Source organism: Dendroctonus ponderosae, unplaced genomic scaffold (genome assembly GCF_020466585.1).
Source record: "Dendroctonus ponderosae isolate FM_Combo_2020 unplaced genomic scaffold, Dpon_F_20191213v2 Dpon_F_20191213_7, whole genome shotgun sequence".
Classification (NCBI taxonomy): domain Eukaryota; kingdom Metazoa; phylum Arthropoda; class Insecta; order Coleoptera; family Curculionidae; genus Dendroctonus; species Dendroctonus ponderosae.
The window spans coordinates 11,756,673-11,762,570 of record NW_026018916.1 but is presented as its reverse complement, the minus strand read 5'-3'; positions in this window follow the sequence as shown (position 1 = coordinate 11,762,570).

Sequence of the window (5,898 nt, the reverse complement as noted above, 5' to 3'; positions counted from 1 at the left end):
GATCTAGTAGGAATTAAATAGGAACAATGATTAAATTAATTTTATAAATTCCCAGAACAAAGTAATGGAATGGAAATTGCTACATTGACACGAATCAAGTTTAATTCTGAATATTTCACTATCAACTAAGGTACATAATCCCTCATAAATTGCTTCGTTGAATTAACGGGTTTCGTGGGCAAGATTATGGGCAACTTTGCAATGATTTAACCCTGAATTAGATCAAGTCCCTTAATTCCTTGCTAAGCAACTAAATCCCCTCTAAAATTTCTCTGAGTTTCAATTCAAAATAATTGAGGTCTCCCGATGAAATTCGAGCATTCGAATTGTTTCTACAACATTGTCTATTTTATAGACGCTGCAGAGTCCTTGTCAACGACTTGCACGGCCATAAATCTGAATAGCCATATTAAATCACTGAACCCGTTTAACTGTAAAAAACGCATTATTTACTAGAAATTGGCGAAGTTTAAAGAATCCAGCCAATTGTTCACACACCCCATTTCGCGCGCGGAAAATTTAATTTTCCAAAGGAAATTCAATTAATTTTTGCTAATAATCTTCCAAGTACTTCAGAAAAGTTAGAGGACATCTGTAATATAGTTTAGAAACTTTCCGTTTTAACAGCTTTTATTGCTTAACCAAACTTTGAAGGAGTTATTAAAATAATCGTCTTGATTAAGCTTCGAAAATCTAGGTGATGGTATTTTTTACAACTGCGTTTTACGCTTAAAACTGAATAATAAATACAATAAAATAGAAGCCTTTTGTAATTATTTTTTAAAATCCCAGTAGTTTGAAGGATTGTTTTTATTACCATTTAATTATAATATCATTAATTATTAATCAAACATAATTTGTTTGCTTTCAAAGCAGAAAATCTAGAATTACTGAAAATACTGAAAAACAATTTTAGCTAAAATTATTTAACGGTAAACAAGAAAAGAACCTACAATTTATAGTCATTTCACCTCTGTAGCAAAGCAGCAGGAAACGAAATTAATTTGAAACTTTTTACTTGGAAAGGAGCAGCTCTGGTGCATTTAACATCGCGTCAGATTTAATTTTACAGAATTAAATAGATCCTGCTCTCGAACAAATCATGATTGCTCTAAAGGATATTTTTTAATAAATGTTTTCCGTAATGAGGCCGAATACCTTTGATTGGTGATTACATCAAGATCACAAGTATAAGTGTGTCTTTAGATAAGAACATACGCGGTGATCAAAATTTCCTTCAAAACAGACATAGGTCTAAGGCACAGAAGTTCAAAAGAAAGTTTGAAAGGCTATAAATTTACTTTGCTATTAAAAGCAGGTTTTCAACTAGTCGATACGAGCATTTTTCGCTCGAAAAGCTTCTCTAAATGCAAAAATATTTTAGAAAGCTTCCAGGTATGTTAAGTACAGGAAGAAATTGGCGAAAACGATTGTGAAACTACGGGTAAAGTTTTGAGAGAAACACCCGGAGCAGCGAGTACAAAAAAACATAAGAATGTTTATAAAGTAAATTTTCAGATGATTAAGTAGCTACATTTATAATTATTGTTAGTATAAAATAAAATTTTGTAAGTGTAAATACATTTCAATTTCTTTATCACGCTTGCTCAATTGTATTCCATGCTAGTTTTGCTTGATAATTATTTTAAAAATATTAATATTTTTGTGAATTATTGTAATATTTCAGCTAAATCAGAATAGATCTATCAAGGACACGATTATCGTAAACACGCTGCAGTAGAGGTGCGCTAAACAGTTATTTCACTTTAATTAATAGTTAATTTGTAATTTCGCAATGATGATGAATAGTGATGATATATAATGATTTAGTTTAAAAAAAAATAATTCTTAGCGTTGGTAAACTAAAAATAATATATTCTAAAAGTAAAAACAGAACATGGGTCATGAGGACTACTGAAAGGAAAAAAACGGATAATAAAATCGAATTGTTTAAATAAATTTGGGGTTTGCAGGTGAAAATTTTTTGAAAAAATATATGAAAAGGAATTAAAAAACTAATAGATATTTTATTTAGTTTACAATATAGTCACGAGTTGAAAAAAATATAATAGCTATTTAATCGTAGAATATATAGAAAATAGACAAGTATTAAAGAACAAAATTGCTCTGTTTCTCTCTGTTCCCTCGTACACAGAATGTAGTCGATAGTCGACAGAGATGAACAACTGACTTTGATATGTTCAATCCGCACAATTTATATTCTTTTAAACTGAATTTAATGTTTGAAACTACGATTAGTCTATTTTTTACCTCAATTTCTTCAATAAATACGATTTGCATACATTTGTCTTCAAAAATTATAATTAAAAAAACATTATTTGTTTTAAGTTAATGATATTTTCCATTCAAAGCTAGTTAGTTTTCGTCATTTTTTCCGGCTAAATCACGAACTCAGACGGGTATTTAAATTTTAAAAGCCAAAATGAACAGGCTTTTTAATTCTATTCTATTAAATATTGTATGATTATAATGATAATTGTTGCTATGCAAATCCTGTGTCTTTAGAACGGTTACACGCAAAATAAGACGGAAAACTATTCCTTTACATAAAAATGTATTAACCATTTTCTCGATAAAATCCTTTAATCAAAAGGCGTACCATTAGCGTGTTTTTGATCATAATATTGCCATTATGTGGCACATTTTATGGGGATCTTTACGTTCCATTGAATTTATTGGGCAATTCGAAACATTTCCGAGTGAAGCTTTAAACCACTATTCTTTTACAGGTTCGACCTACGCATTTTTCAAGATAAATAAGCATTTTAAAGTAAATCGAAAAAGGAGCTATTTGTAAAATAAAACTGTACTATTACGAAGTACCTATTGAAAAGCTTGCAGTCTTCAAATAGAAGAATATATATATTTTATATTAATTTATTTCATTCAAATGTATAACTGAATTTTAGCACTAATCAGATCCTATTCCCAGGCTATGTTTAGTAGCTTGAAATTTTCGTATTTATGTTTTCGATTAAGATTACCACAATCACCTTCAGTGGTGGATTGGTTGCTCTGGGCATATATGCGACCATATGCTACAGCGGAACTCAAATTGAACCTGCACTGTTAAGCAAATTTAACTACATGCGGGTTGTTTGAACAGAATGTAAAGTTACTGCGTAAACGCTCTGTATTTGATTTTGTTTCATGTGTTTTTTTTGCAAAATAAGTTGGGAAACCGGAAACCTACATCAATTTACTCGCAGTACACTGTCCATTTTACAAACACAGCTACAGATGTGACGGAAAAACTGTCTCTTCCACTCCTTCATAAAATACTTGATCCATTTTAAAAGTAGCGATTTTTATTCGGACACTACACCATGATTATGTGCCTTTTACTGCTTTGGCTCAAAATAATGGTTTGTTATAAAATCCAACAGGCTTTTAAGGGGCTCTAAAAAGCTTTATTTCCGAGTTATAAATTGGGCTTTAATAGATTTAAAAGTTTATTAATGGGGACAGATTTTTCATCCAATAACAATCTTTATGTCGCCATAAAAATAGCTTAGTTCTGTTCGACATTGTGTAAGTAGCTGTGATAGCTGCGTTTTCATACAAAGTTGGAATGTAATAATTATAAAAATAAACAATTCCTACTTTTGTTTTAGTAAAAATGGTTTTCCTAATTAAATTGAGTTGTTGCATTAAATGTCCGCAGGCACTAATAAATGTTACACTAGAGATAATTATGTAATTATGCTGAACACAATATTTGCCTCCATATAGATATAATATGGAGGCAAATATTGTTGCCACCTGAATTTTGATTAATTTTTTTAACTTCCTGGGTTTCATCAAAGTGTGAAATTTTTTTTAATATCGTTTATTTCATTATGTTTCGGCGAGATAACAGCGCCATCATCAGAATTAAAATTCATACAAACTACAAACACCAATTTACAATTAAAATATGTTGTACAAAAAGTATAATTTATAAAGCATTAAAACATTCATTAGTTCTTGAAGAAAAAAACCAATTTTTTGACGCTGTAATTTTTCGATAATTGCACACTTTAAACGGACAGATGATCATACGAAGGAAATATTCGATTCAATTGACCGTTATTGCATGCCGGCTAGGTTCCGTTTACATTGTATATATGCATACATTTTAGATGTACGAGCAAATTATTAAGCAAATTTACTTTTGCTTTAGACATCACAAATTGATTTGTTTTCCGCAATTTACCACACTGGCAGCCTCGGCCACGATAATTCTAAATAAACTTGATCCAAACTAATTTATTTCCGGTCACGAATATCGGAGATCCCGACAAAGATTATTCAACTTGCACTATCTTGAGGCAATATTTATAGCCAAACACTAAAGGAAATAAGTATGCGTTTCAGTAAAAACAAAATAAAGGTTTAGATAGTGTTACGAATTGGAAGTAATTAGAAACTCACGAAACAGTTGAAAATGTCGAGAATTCTGTCTGCTCCTCACGTTCAACATACCATCGAAGCCTAAACAGCGCCAACTCTTTCAACAATTATTTAACCCCTAGTTTTTAAAGCTTGAGCTATAGAAGCTAGTGAAGGGAAGACAACGCTCGACAATATTTTTCGTATTTACATGATTATAAGATTTTGCTTTAAACTTCTTCTAGATTCGTTTAAAAATTATTGATTACTCCTGGCGAAAGAAAAGTAGTTTCTGCAGCGAATGTTCAAACATATTTAACAAGTTCTAATGGTTTATTTGATATTTAGCAAAACAGTGTTAGAAATATTGAAAAATGTTGCTCCTGTTTTTTTAAACGTTTAATACCCGCGTTAAAAATGAAACATTTTGGGGCCTTTAACTTTTTAAATTGTATAAAAATAATACTATTATTCGGTATACCAAGCATATGTGTTATTATTTATCAGAATTATATATAATTTGGAAGGTTGTTAAAGTTTACACGGTTATGAAAGTTTTCGTTTTCATATATACCTCCTTGAATTATTCCAGCAGAGTTGACTGGATAATTCAGCCAAGGTGCAGTTCATCCACTAGAAAATTGAATTCTAACATAAGCCGCATGATTAAGCAGATATATGGGAGTTATTAGGCGATGCATTCAAAATCAACATACGTATTCGGGCAACTAATTATAAACGTGCATTGTTGTTATTCGTGTTGGAGCTTCTGTTGCAGACTGAGAACCCGCTAAACAATTTTTCGTTTCAGAAACGTTTCMGCAACGTATCTTAAAATCCCGAAACGTTTAAGTTACCTGCACTATATGTTTCATAAATGTTTATGTAACTRCAATATGTCCGCCCTCACAAACGTTTCACTGAAACGTTTCGCTGAAACATTGCAGAAACGTTTCGTTGAAATGTTACTGAAGCGTTGCGCTTGACGTTATTTAAACGTTGCAAATAAATATTTTGTAACAGTAAACATGGTGTATCTTTGAAGTGCAAATATTTTAATTGGTAGTACGTAATGGCCCTGGAAGCAGAACTATAGGATTGCCCTGCTTCGAGGACAAAAATATACCACCAGTTAAAATATTTGTACTCATCAACGAATGGCTATGTAGTTTGTATAACGTATGTATGATATAAGATGAATATGATTCTCTAACGTTTTCATAAAAATATTTACAAAACATTTTAAGCTAACTTGTTTCAAAATGTTTTAAATTTACAATTCACAGACTCTAAAAGTTGATGAATAAAACTCAAATGGCATATGTATATATACAATAAATTTTTTATTAAATAAGTAAACAAGAACCAACACAAACACACAAAAATAAAAATAATTTCTAAAACTCAGTAATCTCTAAGCAAAGGACTCTAGTCTTCTTTGAGTTGGGTAAATTCTCAGTTTATAATTCATCATCGTTTTCGACAGCCTCAGCTAAAAGTCAAAAA